General features: G+C 42.5%; 1 protein-coding gene across 8 annotated transcripts in view; it reads left to right on the top strand.

Moving 5' to 3' along the window:
* The window catches only part of UIMC1 (ubiquitin interaction motif containing 1), a 165,732-nt gene that overhangs the window by 17,452 nt on the left and 128,457 nt on the right, over positions 1 to 19,823 (top strand). The window lies entirely within an intron of this gene.

The following is a 19,823-nucleotide window of genomic DNA, read 5'->3' as shown; positions in this document are numbered from 1 at the left end:
CTCAGCCTCCCCCCCCCACACATTACAGTCCTCAGCCTCCCCCCCCACACATTACAGTCCTCAGTTCTGTCCCCCACACGTTACAGTCCTCAGCCTCCCCCCCCACACATTACAGTCCTCAGTTCTGTCCCCCACACATTACAGTCCTCAGCCTCCCCCCCCACACACATTACAGTCCTCAGCCTTCCCCCCCCCACACATTACAGTCCTCAGTTCCGTCCCCCACACATTACAGTCCTCGGATTCTGTCCCCCCACACATTACAGTCCTCGGTTCCGTCCCCCACACATTACAGTCCTCGGTTCCGTCCCCCACACATTACAGTCCTCGGTTCCGTCCCCCACACATTACAGTCCTCGGTTCCGTCCCCCACACATTACAGTCCTCGGTTCCATCCCCCACACCTAGGGACAGATTGGAGGGAGGCACAGCATGAGGAGAAAAGTTGCAGGGAGGGAGGCGGCACAGTTCTGGATGGAGGGCCGAGGTAACAAACAGGTGATTGGCTGCTAGGATGAAGGACAGTCCTAGCAGCCAATCGCCTGTTTGATAACCTCAGGCAGCTCCGCCCTCCACCCAGAATTGTTCCGCCTCCCACTGTCGGCTCTATGAGCGACGCAGGAGGAAGAAAAGTCTCCTTGCGGTCCGAATGGCAGAGGGGCTCTCTCATGCCGCCTGCCCGCGGCCCGGCTGCAGAAGTGCCGCGGCCCGGTAGTGGGCCGCGGACCGGGGGTTGGGGAACACTGCTCTATAACATACAGCTGTCGGTACAAGTGAATGTTTTCTGCATCAGCGTTTACCTGTGCATGTGCATTCAACGGTTCTCCCTGGATGTGCCACTTTCATGTTTGTAAAGAGGTGCCATATGGAGAGATAAATAATACTGTTAGATTAACAGATTCTTTGCAATTTTAACGTCAAACCAATACCTATAATGGGCATGTATTCTTCTAAACGATACTTGTACCGAGTTCTCAAACTACACTAGGCAGTCTGTTTCTTTGTTTTGTAGGTACCTCGTGCCTATTGCCGCGTACAGACGGTCGTTTTTTGTGTTGAAAAAAAACGACGTTTGAAATCATGAAATAAAACGACGTTTTTGAAACATAATTTTCAAAAACGATGTTGCCTACAAACCATCGTTTTTTCACAATGCTCTTGCAAAGCGAGGTTACGTTTCACCACTTTTTTCCATTGAAGCTCACTTCATAACTAGCTTCTGGGCATGCGCGGGTTTAAAAACGTTGTTTTAAACGTCGTTTTTTGCTACACACGGCCAATTTCTGTGAAACAAAAAACGACGTTTTGAAAAACGACACAAAAAATTCGAGCATGTTCGAATTTTTTTTTGGTCGTTTTTTTGAAGACATAAAACAACGTTTTGCCCACACACGATCATTTTAAATGACGTTTTTTAAAACGTCGTTTTTTTTCATCACAAAAAACGACCGTCTGTACGCGGCATAAGGGTTTGTACACTGCGACATAAAAAAAGCTGCTCCCCAGTAGTGTAGGTAAAGAAAAAAAATGTGTAAGGGGGCACTATTATAAAAAAACCTTTACCTATAGCTTATCATCTTATAACATGTGATTACATAAAATGCAATGATTAAAGCATTAATACCGTGACATAATTCATAAAGTGCTAAATTGTTAGTGCAATACATTAGCCAAAGTGATAAAAAATGTTCTCTAGAACAGTTCATGTAGTCTTCAATATGGTATGATGTGGAAGACCATCACCAGCTTAGCACATATCCAAAAACACCCCAAAGTACTCACCAGAAGACCATGAGCCCTTTAACTAAAAAGAGGGTCAATTAGCGTTTATGTGGTTGAGTGATGGATCCTGTAGGTTTTTTTTTTTCTCTGAAGTGGATCAAGAATATCTCCTCCTCTCCACCATACAATCACATTTAAATTAGAGAAAGGGGAACCAATAGCGTGATACCGTTCTATTATAAAGTAGCGGTTCTTTAACAGTATCACGCTATTGGTTCCTCTTTTCATTTCAATGTGAATTTGTGGTGGAGAGTAGATGGTCTTGATCCACTTCAGATACTGTGCCTTTGTTCTCTGAGGATTGCCTTCCCCTCGCCAGGACACACCGATTAGCTGATCGGCTCCTGGTTGGATGCTGGTTTTCCAGCAAGACTGTTCGACAGAACCAGATCATGAGACCGGCTTCTGTCCAGCAGGCAGCTGTATGCACTGGTACTGGTGTGTATCCAGCTTAAAGTGGTACTATAGGTTCAGTTTAAAAAAAAAAAACACATGTCATATTTACCTCCACTGTGTAGTTCCTTTTGCACAGAGTGGCCCGATCCTCCTCTTCTGGGGTCCCACAGCAGCTCTTGCGGCTCCTCCCCGCAATAGCTAACCCCCTCTGGGAAGCTCTCACCCAAGGGGGTTACCTTGTGTGGTTTCCCCCGCAACCGCTGTCAATTTTTAAAAATTACACATCTGTGGGGAGCTCCGCCCCCACAGCAGCATCATTCAGATTCCTGTGAATGAATAAACTACACCTACCGTCTGCCACCGAGATAGATGGACTAGTTCATTCACACTGCCTACAGCTCTGAAAATTTCTGCCCATGCAGAGTTATGGGCAACACGGCTGTAGGCAGTGTGTGCAGGAGACTGACCTTGCACCCTCAATTTGCTGATCGTGGGTGCAATACTTTGCCTTTAAAAATTACTTTATTTGAACGTCATTGGGTTCCCTGTATGCTGGACCAAATAAGGGGCAGTGAAGTAACTCCATTTCATTTTTTTTTTTTTTTTTCTTGTTATATTATTTCTGATGCTATATATTGTGACCTGTTAGGCATTATTTATGAAGACTTGTAAGGTTCACGTATCTAAATGTAGCCCATTATTTTAAATGTGCCTGTACACACAGGTTTCTAAACATGTCGTGTGTATATATAATTATAAAAATAAACTGAAATTCGCCAGTCAGAAATTGACTCGCACATACGTGTGTAAAATGTTAATTTGAGGAGGTTAAATGTGCATTATTGTAGCTACCATTTATTTTACTTGTGTAGACACAAATACATTCAAAATAAACTCTATCATTTTCGGCCAGGTATACTGATACTCAAACATCTGTACCATGTGCATATACCCTTAGGTTCTGTTCACACCTAAGTGCATCGAAATTGTGGCCAGCAATTCTGCCCGTGATTACAAGATTGCGGCACAATTTTTAATGGCACCCCAAATGCTGTGTGATTTTTGCTGTGAATGTTGCACAACAAAATGTGTGTTGCCAAATGCACCCATCTCCATGCCAAATTTGTCTTATGAGCTTCTTCGGTGCAACAAACGCACGTAGGAAGGCCCATTTAAGTGAATCCGGTTGTTCTATGCACGATACATGGAATCATGTGTAAATCGTGCAAAATAATTATGCGCAGGAACACTCATTTTTGCTATGTGAAACGTGAACAGGGCTTTAGCAATGAGCCAGAACCAAAATGTATTAAACCGCAGAACCCATCATCCTCAGTCTACTTCCCTTTGTTGTGACCTGGCTGAATACGGTTCACAAGAGTGCACAACGAAATGCACTCTTGCAAACCCCTGTTGAAATGGGGCTAATAGAACTTTGGTCCTACTTCCCTGTTAACCTACCAGTCATTGGAACATATCGGGAAATTATAGGAACCTGGAGGAAACCCATGCAAGCATAGGGATAACATGCAAACCCAAGAAGATGGTGTCCTGGCCGGGACTCAAACTGAGGACCCCAGTGCTGCGTGGCAGAAGCACCAACCACAAAGTCAATGTAGTGCTTATTAAGGTGTAAAGTACCTGAGTGGCCATTTTTGTAAATCATCTCCCTCCTTGCTTCTCCACCTCTTGAGGTGGCTGGGAGAGAAGAAGGAAAGGGCTGTGATGTACTGAAGAAGCAGAGGAATTATGCGCCGTCACTGTGTGTGTGTGTGTGTGTGTGTGTGTATGTATGTATGTGTGTGTGTGTGTATGTATGTGTGTGTGTGTGTGTGTGTGTGTGTGTATATATATATATATATATATATATATATATATATATATATATATATATATATATATATATATATAATATACACTATAAATGTATCTTTCTATTTCTAATACTAACATTTGGGGTTCCCTTTATCTGCGACACTCCTGTGATTGCTTGTTGCGATCTATTTCCCAACAATGCATTTTATCTTGAGATGCTATTATTGGTGTATGAAACTACTTCCTGTTTGATACCATTTGCAGGTTGTCTTTATGGTAGGTTTGTGCAAGGGAGGTTTAAGAGCTTACCCAGGAAGTTACACTACCCAACATTGACAATTATGATGTGCCTTTTCAGTTGGGGAAAGGGCATGCCCTCTTTCAAGCTGGTCGATCACTTGCTGGAGATTACCCAACGCCCAGACCGAGCTGTGGTTGCTTAGTGTTCCCATATGTAGAAGTGATTCAGTACGCTGCCCGCGCCCCAGGACAACGTCAGATTGTGACGAAATGCATCGGGCGGAGCGGCGTGCTGACGTCACCGCATACGCAAATGACGGGCTACAATTTAGAGCTGGCCGGCTTTTTATTACATGCATGATTCCATAGTATTTGATTTAAGTGCAGTCGTTTTTTTTATAATAAACTTTTAAAGGATTTTATGTTATGGCAAGTTTTATCTCACCTTGGGGAATCTAAATGACCTTTTAGACCTTGTACACAAGATCAGTCCAAACTGATGAAAACGGACTGAAGTTCAGTTTCATCAGTCCAAACCTACCGTGTGTGTGCCCCATCGGACTTTTGTCCTTCAGACCAAAGTTTTAGAACTTGCTTAAAAATCTGATTGATGGACGCCTGACCGTCGGTCAAAACCGATGGTTAGTACACAAAAGCATCGATTCAAAACCCGCGCATGTTCAGAATCAAGTCGATGCATGCTTGGAAGCATTGAACTTCGTTTTTTTCAGCACGTCGTGTGTTTTACGTCACTGCGTTCTGACCCGATCGGTTTTTGAACTGATGGTGTGTACGCACATCAGACCATCAGTCTGCTTCATTGGTGAACCAATGAAACTGAACTTCAGTCCATTTTCATCAGTTTGGACTGATCGTGTGTACAGGGCCTTAAAGTAGTATCTCTCGTTACTACAACCATTTGTTTCCTGGAAGGACACAAAGTCCCTGGCTGGGTTATGAGCGGCAAGCGGGATTGACCTTCTGTAATAGGAGGTCAATACGTTTTGGTAAGCGAGCATTTTTTAAGGTGGAGTCTTACATTCAAGACTATGCTTTTTCTGGTGATGGATGGTGCACATATTATTGGATGGACTTTGTCACTACATGGACTTTTCCTTCTTTCTATTCTCTTGTTTATGTTTTCACAATCAATTTATATCATGAGGAGCGCAACTTTATAGGAGAGTAGTAGTGTGTGTGTGTGTGAATGTATATGTATATGTATATGTGTGTGTGTGTGTGTGTGTATATATATATATACACCCATGCACAGGGCCACACTCAAAAAACCCAATTTCAGCGTATTGGAAACACTCACTGCAGTACAAATGTCTGGATACAGTTAAAACACAATTATTCATGAATGGTCCCTCTACAGTTAGTCTTTTATCAACTTTAATTATGTTTTAATTGCTTATTTGCTGCCTCTGTTTTCATTTTCATCAAGGAGTATTTTTGCCAATGATATCACGAGATAATGGGCACAAACGTCACTTTTACTACACATGATGGCCATTCACCACGTATTCCATTCACTCCTATTTTTAGTTAGAGACCTCTGAGAGCTTTTTATGTGTTTTTTCATTTTGGCTCACACTTTATATACTCCGTGCACATAGACACACACACTTTTTATATGTCGGTGATACATGGAAAAGAGCGGTTCTGCCTTAACCCTTTGTTTTTCAGCTCCCAGTTGTGATGTGAGTAGCGCTTAATGCCATTAACAAATTAAATATCCATTTTCCATCACTGAGCTAAGGCGACAGCCAGGAAAGTAATTAAATTAAGAAATTAATTAAAACATGAAAGCATCATTCTTGAGAAAGACAGCCTACAAGTATGTTTTCTAAAGCGCGCTATGAGTTACTACATCCTGTTTTTCATTTTCAGGTAGAGATTGCTCAGAGCTGATGAGTGTTTCAAAGTATCAAGCATCAATAAAAACATAAACCAAAAAAAATAAATAAAAAATCCCAATTAATTTGCAGCATTTATATTTCTTATAGTGCAACAGATGTTCCACATAATACATTTATTTCACAAGGTTTCCGTGTCTTTTATCTCCTTTCTATTCCAGAAGGATTTACATCTTCCTAAATTGTCAGTGAGAGTATTTAACACCTTGTTTCTGTTGTGAAAACAAAGTTGTTAGACCATTTTTTTTTAAGTATGAGAGAAAAATTTAAATAATAATGATCATTCTGACACATAATTGTAATGCTTAATTAACGTGTTGGAAAACTGACAACATGTGAAAACAAAAAATAATTGGATAATCTTTTAAATTACAGCATAGAAATATACAGAATGCCGACACGTGAAATGAACTATTCTTTTTCATTATGGAAAGACTAGCAAAGGGTTAAAACCTCTATCAGGATTTCTTTGCTGTCTATGTCCAGTTGGGGAAATGACCCTCACATCCTGTGCTTAAAGCGGAATTTCCCTCATATTTGTGTTTATTTTTAATTTTTTTTAATAATACATTTTATTGAAGCATTGCAATAAAGAGAATAACAGTGTCAGGCATAAGAAGAAAAGATCAGCTGACGACAATGTCGTCCCAAAGTAGTACAGGAACCTTTTTCTAAGTCGCAGCGACTTGAGTCGCTCCTATTACAACGGTTCCATAGTACAGAACGGCGCGCGACTTGTCAGGCGGCTAAGTTGCCTGACGAGTCGCGCCTGTGTGAACCGGCTCTAAGCCCCCATTCACACCTAGGCGTTTTTATGCCTGTAGTGCTACGCCGCTGCCACCAGAGGGATGAAAACACATGTCCCTCTATGGAGATGGTTCACATCTCCACGCTGAACGCCGGACGCCTGCCGCCTGAAAAAAGGTCCCGGACCTTTTTTTCAGGCGGCGTTCGGCTAGGAGATGGAAACCATCTCCATAGAGGGGGTCAATCTGGGGCACATCTAGGCGAACAATACCGGCGTTTTGTCGCCGCAAATCGCAGAACAAAACTCCGCTATTTGTACCGCATTTTGCGGCGACAAAACGCCGCAAATGTGTCTGCCTAGGTGTGAATGGAGCTTAAGAGTCAGCAGTTACAAAAAGTGTAGCTCCTGACTTTTATTAAACACACACGCGCCTGTCCCACAGTCCAACGATGCGGCCACCCGAACCCGCGCTTCTCTTCCTCGCCTCTCTGGGGCGCCAGCATTGCGTGTGGGCCCCCGGCTGTGATCACTTGCGACTTCTCAGCCGGGTGCGCACTGATCATGCGCAAGTCACGCATCGTACCCTCATTGGTCAGGCAATCTTCTGGGACTTGTGATGTGTCCCAGAAGATTGCAAGGAGGGTGAGGGTCATGAGATCTTCCACTCGAGCCACCACCTGTCAAAACTAGGTACCTGTTCCCCATGTTTGTGGCGGAGGAGTGCTTAAAGCAAAACTTTTCCTTTTGGGTGGAGCTCTGCTTTAATACACAAAAAGGAAAAAGGTAAGCTTACCTTCTTACTTTGGGGAAATTTCTTATCTTAGACAGTTGTCAGTCGAACAGGTGTCCCCACTGAATGATGTACCGTCTCCTCTTGCTCTAGTGACGAATCTAACATTTTGTAAAAGAAAAGAATCGTACTTTTCCACACTCTTTCCAAAACGAATAACACACTTGAGCTCTAGAAGGTTTTACCCCCCTCCATGTCCAGGGCATTTTTTGCTATTCAGCACTGTGCTACTTTAACGGGCGATTGTGCAGTCATGCAATACCGTACGCAAGTTTAATTTTTACAAATTTGTTTGACACAAATAGAGCTTTCTTTTGGTGTTTTTTTTTTTTCTGCGATATAAATGGAAAAAAAAAAAAATTTGAAAAAAAAATCATATTTTCTACTTTCTAGCGTAAAACTTAGCCAATAAAGTCAAATGTTATACATTTAAACCAAAATGTATTCTGCTACTTGTGTTTGATAAGTGTTTATTAATTGGTTTATGTGACGCTGACTGTTGACAGTATGTTGACATAAAATTATAATTTTTTTTTTCTTACATTCTGTCATCATGGTGGTATGGTGTCACCATGGTGTACTACTCTGGGGGGTAATCCGGGTTTTTTCTTTTTTTTTTGTTACAATGAAGATCGTTTTAACAGCAACGTTTTCGACTGTCATACAGGGGTTAACCATTTATGACAGCAGTCACTAGCGGACACTAGTGAGCTGTGATTTTTTTTTTTCTACAGCTAATCACATGGTGCAGGGTGCTATGATTGGCCCAGGTACCATGTGATAGCTGTGGACCAATCACAGCATGGGCAACACCACTATTATGAATGGTTTAATGCATAACAGTTTTGTTGACATTGTGATCATGTGACTGGTCCATGAGTAGTGGGATGCGCAATCCACTGTGTCTGGCGCTTTGTGCTCCTGAACCTTGTACAGGCACATGTCGACCTGCCGCAATATATGTATGCGCATGCGGGTCGGCAAGTGGTTAAATGTGCAAAAACTGATATTTTTTTTCTTCTTTAATATTTTCATTTATGGTACACTCCTTTCAAAACTAAATACATACAGGAAGCATAGAGTATGAATATAGAGGCCAGATAATCTCATTCCTATGGACTCTCAATTCGTTGCCATTTCTCAGAGATGGAAAGAAAAGTTGCAGTTCACATTATCGGCCATTCGGCGAAGGGTCATGACTGAAAAAGGTCTGCCGACCAGCGCTCTCAGCAAAAGGCTAAGAGCGCTGACCGGAGTGTTCTGGCGGGGCTGTCCCCCTGTCAGAACACAATGGCACAGCAGGACAGATCGCTGTACTAACATCTGATGTGAGCTGTCGGCTGAGTAGGTTGAACGAATATAAAAAAAAAGTAGTGTGTACGAGGCTTAACTCTTTCCAATTGTATAAGTTTGGAGTTATTTCCCTAGGGTCTGTCAATGTTGTCTCCAGGCTCAAGAATTCTAGTGTTACTAAACCCACAACAGTAAAATCTGTCTGTATATGCAGTAAAGCATGCTTGTTATACTCACTGTGGAACCTAATCTCTGCATTGTGTAAAAAGGCTGTTTAATCTTGTATGCACAGATCCTCCTCCTCCACTGTCACCTAATAATTTCCCGATAAGGCTGGGTTCACACTACGATTTTCCCGTCCGTCAGCCGCATACGATTTATATGAAAAAACGTATGCGGCTGAAACGGACGTAAACGTATGGAACCGCACATATGTGCGTTTTCCATTGACTTTAATGTTAAAAAAAACGTATGCATTTGCCATACGGTTTAAAAAACGGCCGCAAAACCGTGGTTGAACACGGTTTTGCGTACTGTTAAAAAACGTTTTGCCAGCAAATCGTACGCACCCGGATGCATCTGAGTGCATACGATTTGCAATGCATTGTCTATGTATGCGTTTTCCCGTACGGGCCCGTACGTTTTCAATACTGAAATCGTATGCGGCTGACGGACGGGAAAATCGTAGTGTGAACCCAGCCTAACACAGTCTATAGAGTCTGGCTGCACATGCTCATTTTGGTGTGTATTGCTAGAGAGGTTTTCTTTTTCTTGGGAGGATTCATGTGGTCAGCACAGGGCCAATCGGCATTGTCCAGACAGAGGGTCAGGGCAGGCTCATAGGACAGTCAGAAAACCCCTCCTACAAGCTATAACCAGTGCTTGGCTGGACACTGATAGAAGTCACAAGACTGCTCTAACTGCTGAAGAGAAAAGGTATTTAGCAGTTTATTTTTTTACTGAAATACTTGCATTTTCATGGCCTGTGTACTCTCACCAGATATAGTGAATTCAGGGTCCTGGGTTTTAGTAACACTTTAAGCTTTTGTGAGTTTATTACAGTTTAAAGAGAGTTGATAAATTATTTTAATTTATCTTGCTTCACCCAGCATTGGCTATTTCACCTTTTCTGCAAACTTATCTAGAGTGGGAAACCTCAAATTAAAGTGGAAACGTTATGCCTCTCCTAGAAAAATTAGGTGGCGGTCCCTAATTATCTGGCAGCATGGCTATAACACTTTGGGGATAGTATTTAATATTGAGTGCCATCATCTCTAATGCATGAGCAAACTACTTTTTTTTTTTTTTTTTTAAACACTCTGGCATGCTCAATTTTAGCTTAAGGGCTGTTGTGAGACCAGAGGCAGTGAGGCTGCAGTGCGACACCTTTTTCTGTGCACCACACTGTTTAGCTTTTTTTTTTTTTCACCTAATAAAGTGATTGTATACAACCACCTTGTAAAACAACCCATTCAGTTTAAAATAAAAATGAAAAACAAAATATTTGTGTATAGATCTAAAAAAACATAAATACCCCCCCCCCCCTTTTTTATAAGTAATCACATTCCCTCTGTTCTCAGTTGCATAAGAACTGGGGGATGGGAGGAAACAACAGCACACTTAGCTTCCCAGTGAAAGACTGTACAGGGGAGGCGTGTCAGGACAAGTCTGGTCATTGGAGGAGGAGGAGAGCAGGCTGAGAACTGGCAACGATTTGTTCTCCTGAATAGTGTGGTCAGTTTTTAATAGTATAAGCAGAGGGGCTGGTGAGAATACCAGGGCTTTCACATGAAGGAGGCAATACAAAGAGAACAGATACTTTTTCATACATGTACATGGTAGAGCAAGCACATATCAGGAATATGAAATGGTGGGATAACAAACACTTTAATTTTCAGAGTGCCACTCCAATCACATCTTCGCACAATGGCACGGTAAAGAGACATGCAGTGCCTAGTGGTGATTCAGTACAGACAGATGCAGGTCATTATGTGTGAAGAGCCTTTAGGGCCCTTCACACTATGTTTTTGCAGTAATGAACATGTTGCTGCATTACATGACCGCACACATATAGTGGGCTGGTTGTAGTTAGGTACCATTCAATCTAAATGGCACTCACAGCACCTTCTGATGGACATGGATTGCAGTGCACGCAATGCTTGGCAAATCGGTGATCTGCGTTGTGGTTTGCTGTCAAATATTGGTTGTGGCGACAATGTGTGAACAGGTCCTTAATCTGTATCATAAAGTATGGGAACTTATGAAATCAGTTTTCCATTACCAGGACTTTAATGAATATCTTGATCAATCAACAATGCAGATCACACAAACAGTTGAGTGATCTGGATGGCTTTGAATTATGGAACAAAGTTGTCATTGCTCCCCTCTCCCAGCTAAAAAACACTAATGCACTCAAATCCTTTATAACAACTACAGATGAAGTTTTCTCACCCAGAAATAGAGATGGTAGAGGATAAGAGATGGACAGCCGCACTCCAAAAAAAACTTTAGGTTGTCTTTAATATAAAGAGGATGAAAAAATGCACTACAAAAACCAGCAGAAAATGGAAATGGCAGCCTACGCGTTTCACACTATAGATCAGTGCTTATTAAGCATTTCCGGCACCCTTGATCTCCTGAATAGTAACTGATTGTTCATCATACCCACCTGGAGCGGTAACTTCCTTTCTCTCGTTTGTCTAGGAATAGAGATGGGTTCGGGTGTGTTTAAAATCCCACATGCCTGATCTCGCCAGGAAGCTGGCACTGCATGCGGCTAATCACAGGCAGTGAAACATTTCCTGGTTCGCAGCTACACAGATCGTGAAATGTCTCACTGCCTGTGATTAGCCGCATACAGTGTCGGCTTCCTGGCATGATCGGCCTTGTAGGATTTCGAACACGCCCGAGCCCATCTCTACCCAGGAAAACTATGTTCTTTAGATATCTCCAACTGCACCACTTACCGACTGTCAAGGATCATGAAATGGGACTGAAATCTGAGGCCCGACAATCCATATTTATTAACAAACACTTGGCTTACTATCACAAAATCTATTCTGGGGAAGGGGGGTCTGCATATTGAAGTTTTTTTAACTTTTATACATTGAATACATGAAGGTAAAAAAAAACTTCAGACTTTACAACTACTTTAATTGTGCATTCCAACTCCACTGTACACCATAGCTAAAGATGGTCCTGCTGAGCCTCTTGGTAATTCCATCTGACAACATCATCTAGATATAGGTAACCAGAACAGCACTGGCTAACACCCCAACCCCATATCGCACACCTTTTAGATAGAAAAGGTAAACTTTATCCTGTACTTGGAAAGCTCAGCCTATACACATAGAAGTAGCTTTCAAAACTTTGATGAGATCTGACATGGATGGCTGAATGACCCTATACTCGTACTCCCATGAATATTTAAAGGTATACCTAAAGGCAAAAATGTTCTTTTGGTTAACGAGGTATTAGAACCCCTGTCAGTTTGTTTTTCCAGTCTGTGCTCCCGTTAAGGAGAGTCACCCTCTCTAATTGTCCTGTTTACCATTACCATTGAAAGTAAAAGAAAATCCCCAAATTTAAGTTGTCCCCAGAAAAGTAATAGAGGGGAAATCTTCTAATGGAGATGCTAGTTCTGGTGACCTGGGGGTCCCAAAGGTATACCCTAAATTTACAGGGATTTCTACTCACTCCCTGTTTGGCTATGAGACAGGAAGTGAAGGGAAATCTCTGATAGTGGTTATAATAACCCTCCCTTCCTCTATCCAAAATGGGGGGGATGGAGTTAAGCCTATAGTTTTACTTAAAGCGGGAGTTCACCCGAATTTTTTTTTTTTTAACATTAGATTCATGCTCATTTTGTCAAGGGGAATCGGGTAGTTTTTTTAAAAACGAAGCAGTACTTACCGTTTTAGAGAGCGATCTTCTCTGCCTCTTCCGGGTATGGTCTTCGGGAGCGGGCGTTCCGATTTGATTGACAGTCTTCCGACAGGCTTCCGACAGTCGCATACATCGTGTCACGAGTAGCCCATAGAAGCCGAACGTCGGTGCGGCTCTATACGGCGCCTGCGCACCGACGTTCGGCTACTTTCGGAAAATCGTGACGCGATAGATGCGACTGTCGGAAGCCTGTCAATCAAATAGGAACGCCCAGTCCCGCAGCCCATACCCGGAAGCGGCGGAGAAGATCGTTCTCTAAAACGGTAAGTACTGCTTCATTTTTAAAAAAAACTACCCGATTCCCCTAGACAAAATGAGCAGGAATCTAATGTTAAAAATTAACATTTCCGGGTGAACCTCCACTTTAAATACAGTATAATCCTTCCTTCATTGTATGTATATCGTATAAACAATTGACATTGCATTTGTCCCCATATCACTGTTATTGCTGTCCTTTAGGCTGGTTTCACACTAGAACATGCAGTGGCTCACAGTAGGAGTCCACTGCGTCTCTATTCACTGTTTCAGGTCAGATTTCAGCCCAAATTTTGGACTGAAACGGACCAACGACGTATAGGACTCCTGTGTATTTGGCACCAGAGCCATAGAAAGCCGGTCACAATCTCCTGCTATGCGAATTGAATGTGGTGAAAATCGCAATAGTGTGAACCCAGACAGTATACAGGGAGTGCAGAATTATTAGGCAAGTTGTATTTTTGAGGATTAATTTTATTATTGAACAACAACCATGTTCTCAATGAACCCAAAAAACTCATTAATATCAAAGCTGAATATTTTTGGAAGTAGTTTTTAGTTTGTTTTTAGTTTTAGCTATTTTAGGGGGATATCTGTGTGTGCAGGTGACTATTACTGTGCATAATTATTAGGCAACTTAACAAAAAAAAATATATACCCATTTTAATTATTTATTTTTTACCAGTGAAACCAATATAACATCTCAACATTCACAAATATACATTTCTGACATTTAAAAACAAAACAAAAACAAATCAGTGACCAATATAGCCACCTTTCTTTGCAAGGACACTCAAAAGCCTGCCATCCATGGATTCTGTCAGTGTTTTGATCTGTTCACCATCAACATTGCGTGCAGCAGCAACCACAGCCTCCCAGACACTGTTCAGAGAGGTGTACTGTTTTCCCTCCTTGTAAATCTCACATTTGATGATGGACCACAGGTTCTCAATGGGGTTCAGATCAGGTGAACAAGGAGGCCATGTCATTAGTTTTTCTTCTTTTATACCCTTTCTTGCCAGCCACGCCGTGGAGTACTTGGATGCATGTGATGGAGCATTGTCCTGCATGAAAATCATGTTTTTCTTGAAGGATGCAGACTTCTTCCTGTACCACTGCTTGAAGAAGGTGTCTTCCAGAAACTGGCAGTAGGACTGGGAGTTGAGCTTGACTCCATCCTCAACCCGAAAAGGCCCCACAAGCTCATCTTTGATGATACCAGCCCAAACCAGTACTCCACCTCCACCTTGCTGGCGTCTGAGTCGGACTGGAGCTCTCTGCCCTTTACCAATCCAGCCACGGCCCATCCATCTGGCCCATCAAGACTCACTCTCATTTCATCAGTCCATAAAACCTTAGAAAAATCAGTCTTGAGATATTTCTTGGCCCAGTCTTGACGTTTCAGCTTGTGTGTCTTGTTCAGTGGTGGTCGTCTTTCAGCCTTTCTTACCTTGGCCATGTCTCTGAGTATTGCACACCTTGTGCTTTTGGGCACTCCAGTGATGTTGCAGCTCTGAAATATGGCCAAACTGGTGGCAAGTGGCATCTTGGCAGCTGCACGCTTGACTTTTCTCAGTTCATGGGCAGTTATTTTGCGCCTTGGTTTTTCCACACGCTTCTTGCGACCCTGTTGACTATTTTGAATGAAACGCTTGATTGTTCGATGATCACGCTTCAGAAGCTTTGCAATTTTAAGAGTGCTGCATCCCTCTGCAAGATATCTCACTATTTTTGACTTTTCTGAGCCTGTCAAGTCCTTCTTGTGACACATTTTGCCAAAGGAAAGGAAGTTGACTAATAATTATGCACACCTGATATAGGGTGTTGATGTCATTAGACCACACACCTTCTCATTACAGAGATGTACATTACCTAATATGCCTAATTGGTAGTAGGCTTTCGAGCCTATACAGCTTGGAGTAAGACAACATGCATAAAGAGGATGATGTGATCAAAATACTCATTTGCCTAATAATTCTGCACTCCCTGTAGTGTGTCGGAAGTACTTATCGTATTTATGTTTTACTTGTTAAATGAAACTTAAAAACTCGAACTAAGATTTTTAAATAAGAAACACCTTGATGAAAAAAGTGGATGAAAAAAGATGGTCTCTGATCTTCTCCTGTATCATGTCTGCAGCCTCTGGCCGTCTCCTGTATCATGTCTGCAGCCTCTGACTGTCTCCTGTATCATGTCTGCAGCCTCTGACTGTCTCCTGTATTATGTCTGCAGCCTCTGACTGTCTCCTGTATCATGTCTGCAGCCTCTGACTGTCTCCTGTATCATGTCTGCAGCCTCTGACTGTCTCCTGTATCATGTCTGCAGCCTCTGGCCGTCTCCTGTATCATGTCTGCAGCCTCTGGCCGTCTCCTGTATCATGTCTGCAGCCTCTGGCCGTCTCCTGTATCATGTCTGCAGCCTCTGGCCGTCTCCTGTATCATGTCTGCAGCCTCTGGCCGTCTCCTGTATCATGTCTGCAGCCTCTGGCCGTCTCCTGTATCATGTCTGCAGCCTCTGGCCGTCTCCTGTATCATGTCTGCAGCCTCTGGCCGTCTCCTGTATCATGTCTGCAGCCTCTGGCCGTCTCTTGTATCATGCCCGTAGTCTTTAACTATATCCTGTTGGGTGTCTGCTGTCTGACACTGAATATTATGTGCAGCCCTTTGGTGATGTCACACTTGAGGTATTCCATATCAAGAAAGTTGCTTACCGCTAGTCGAGAGTGTAAGATCTAAGAGGCACTGCTACTCTCTGACAGCAAGCTTCCTCCACACAGAGAGACCATACCAAACTAGGAATGGTAGTCAGGATAGCTTGGCTGCAGGGAGACCACAGGCAATACTAATGACCAGTCCTATGCCCTCTGTCTTTGGGGTACAACTTTAGGGTTCGGTGCCTTGTTTTTAAAATAAATATGCTTATATATTTACTTTTTATGTGCAAAAATAATCGGAATGCTGAGATAAGTTGTTTTTGCACATCTGCAAGTGCTTGTGTAAAACAAGGAATGGTGCTATAAAGCTGTGCTTTCAAGGGATTTGAAAGCTAAAACCAAAAGCTGTACCAGGATAGTTTTTGTTGACTTGGAAACATAAGATCTGATCAACTGTGTTTGTTCAGAATGTGTAAATGTAACAACACATCCCTTGTGTAGCATTTAGCAAAAGAGGCACAGCAATCCCGGTATGCCTGGAGACAGCAGCACGTGTAGGAATCGCACTTTTGTTTTCAGTTACACAAAAGCGGGAGGATGAGCTTGGGATTTCTTTCTTTCTCTGGCTTCGCCTACAAGGATCAGTCTACACGGTTAACAACTTATGGGAACGATTTCTACTCCATCCACGTTTTGGTTCCTTGGGTTGAATGGGAAACCCTGGCCAGCCAAGTGTATCCCTTTAAACAGCTATTGCATTTCCACTGACACAGATGATTAAGAATTTGCAGAATTTTAAAGTTTATGCCGTTTATAGCGGGAATCCTTTAGGAGTTTGGTTGATATAGGAGAACAGGGAAACTGCTAAGCATATGAAATGTGTTAAAGAAACACTTGGGAGCTGCAAGGCAGAATATGCATGTACTTTGGAAGCAGTGTTTGCATTTTAATGGTCTGCAAGAGCAATTATTAAATTCCTTATTCATTAAATGATAAACACAAGAAGTCAGCTGTGCCATTTAAAAATGAGATGCTCAAGCAGTGGTGAGAGGCTTACTTGAATTATAATATCAGACAATCTGCTGGGGAAAAAAAATGTAAGGTTTTATTTATCCTCTAGATGGCGCCACTGTTAAGTTTTTCACTGCAGACCTTGAATTGCCTTTTTTCCCCTTATTTTATTTATTCATTCTTTCTCTCCAAAAGTGACATTTAATAATCTTGGCAGTTGTCACTAAAATCCACTTTGGATAGATAATAAAGCGGTGCTGTTGTTGAAATATGAGTGCTACCATTTCAGGTCTTGTCCTAAAAATACTAGAATATGCATGTTTACATACTGTGATCTTTGGGGTGAGTGGGATTTCAGGACAGAGGCTTTTTCAAACAAAACAGGCTTTAATTAACCAAAAAGAGCTTCACTGCAGCAAACGGACTGTAAAAAAAACAGCAAAAAGTCAATTTTAAAATAATCCTTGTGGTGTTTAAAAGAAGTCCAAAGCAGAACACAAATAGGCTTCTGTCAGCATCGGACACATTGGCGTCACAGGAACCAGCCAGCAGCAGGGGTTTCCAAAGCTCCACACATGTGCATGTCTCTTTCCCCTTCACTCTTCTTAATCGGCCCTCTGTGTTAACCCCAGCTGCCTCTCTTAAAGGGCCCTGGACTAGCTACACAAATGTGCCCCGTCCCGCCGTGCTCACGTGCAGAAGCGAATGCATACATACATTGCGCCCGCATATGTAAATGGTGTTTAAACCACACATGTGAAGTATTGCTGCGATTGTTAGAGTAAGATCAATAATTCTAGCAAAAGACCTCCTCTGTAACTCAAAACTGGTAATTTTTTGACATTTTTAAACGTCACCTATGGAGCTTTTTCAGGGTCTAAGTTTTTGTCGCCATTCCACAAGCAGGCGGAATTTTGAAGCATTACATGTTGACTATTATTTTTTTTAATAACAAACATTTCATACTTGCCTGCTCTGTACAATGGTTTTGCGCAGTGCAGCCCCGATGCTCTTCTCTGGTCCCCGCTGGCGCTCCGGGCTTCTCCCCCTTGACCCGTGCCCCCAATAGCAAGGCACTTGCTATGGGAGCACTGGTGAATTCTCACTCCCTCCCCCGTACTATGTGTCCATAAGACGCACACAGTTTTTGAGTCACATGACCTATGAAAAACACACTAAAATGGTGGTTAAATCGCGTGCCATTATTGGCAAAACACTGAAAACCCAATTTTCTGCCAATATGTTTTGGCGCCAAAATTTCTGTGCATCTCTAGTAATTGGGTTATTGTTGTTAAGAAAGAATGGAGGGGGGTGTTGGTGCTGTCTGTATTCCCCCCTGTATTATTAAAAGGGATGGGGAAATATGAGTAGTAGAGGAGAAATGCTTCCCACTGTTTCCAGTGGGTCAGCTGGCTAATTAGTCTAGCCAATAGCAATATGTATGCTAGATGTACTGGCTAGAAACCAATGAGTAAATGGTAAGAGTAATGTGAGCAACACCGTGAATGGCTTATTTAGGGCGGAAACAACTACGTATAAATATCATAACCATACATAACATCAACAGTCTATCCAGTCCTAATATAGACCCTAGGCCCGGTGAGGTAAGTGAGCACAGAGATCGTACTAAAACAATATAATGTAATATATGTAATCCAAAAAATATATATAAAATATATATTAACAGTGAATTCCTGTGAGTACATATGTATGTATGTATGTATATATATATGTGTGTAAAAAAAACAAAATATGTGTCTTAATCCATAAAACATGAGTGTCCCATCCACAGGCAATCTTGAAATAACTGTAGAATATGGTGAACAATCCGTGATAGATAGGTGCTCCTATATAACAATTAGTGCTTGCAAGGGGATTTCGGTGCTCCCCCACCAGGGTCCCCACTCACCAGATAGCCTCACCCCTGCAGGGGTAGAAAGCATGTAATTTAGAGCTCCCACGCTTTTGCTGCTGCGTATGTCCACTTCTCACTCTAGGTGTCTGCTGTGAAGCGATGCTTGAATCGGTGTGGATGCATTGTAGTCAGCCACTAAAGGTCCAAAATCCTCAGGGGGAATAAAAAACAAGCTTACAAGGTGTAGTAGAAAAATTTAAGAAATGTTATTTGCAATTCCACCACAAAAGCTCAGGGAATGCAGAATGCAGAAACTATGGCTACAATGTTGCCAATAAAAGGTTAAAAACAAACAGATTAGTAAAACTTTTAAAACAAAATTCCAGGTATTGTGCTTTGAGCCACGCTGACTGAATGGCGTGCGTTCCAGCTGCGTATATGCAGACGTGTCAGCTGGCTTCCCCGGAAATAGCGTGTGTGCGTGTCTCCGCCTTACGCACGTTTCGTCTTCAGAGGCCGCCACCATCCCTGTGCTGTGTTGCTAGGTTTGTACCCATGCTGTGCTTATCATGAGGGGTTCCCACCATCCCTGTGCTGTGCTGAGTTCCCGGGTCTGTACACCTGCTGTGCCCCATTATGAGGGGTTCCCACCATCCCTGTACTGTGCTCCTGGGGCTGTACCCCTGCTGTGCTCATTATGAGGGGTTCCCACCATCCCTGTGCTGTGCTCATTATGAGGGGTTCCCACTATCCCTGTGCTGAGTTCCCGGGTCTGTACACCCGCTGTTCCCAATTATGAGGGGTTCGCACCATCCCTAAATTCAACGTCAGAAGTGATGTAATATGTTGAATAGTTTTGTATGTATTCTTTTGTTTCTGAGAATGCGTAGTGTTGCTCTAACGATTTTTTTTCATACGAAAACCGTACTAATGAAAGGAAAATCGGACGTTAAGTTCACATCTGACAAAAATGTTATAGTCTGCACATCTAGCTTTTGTCTGATGAAAAAGCGAAATCCCCTGTCGAAAGCGCCGTACGAACCATCCGAAAATCAACAGACTCGTACAAATTTTTTCCAAACAATTTTCTTATGGTGTATGCGGGCTTGTAGAGTTACTTC

This window comes from Rana temporaria, chromosome 3 (genome assembly GCF_905171775.1).
Source record: "Rana temporaria chromosome 3, aRanTem1.1, whole genome shotgun sequence".
NCBI lineage: Eukaryota > Metazoa > Chordata > Amphibia > Anura > Ranidae > Rana > Rana temporaria.
The sequence above is the reverse complement of the archived record's forward strand: the minus strand, read 5'-3'. Positions and strand labels throughout refer to the sequence as shown.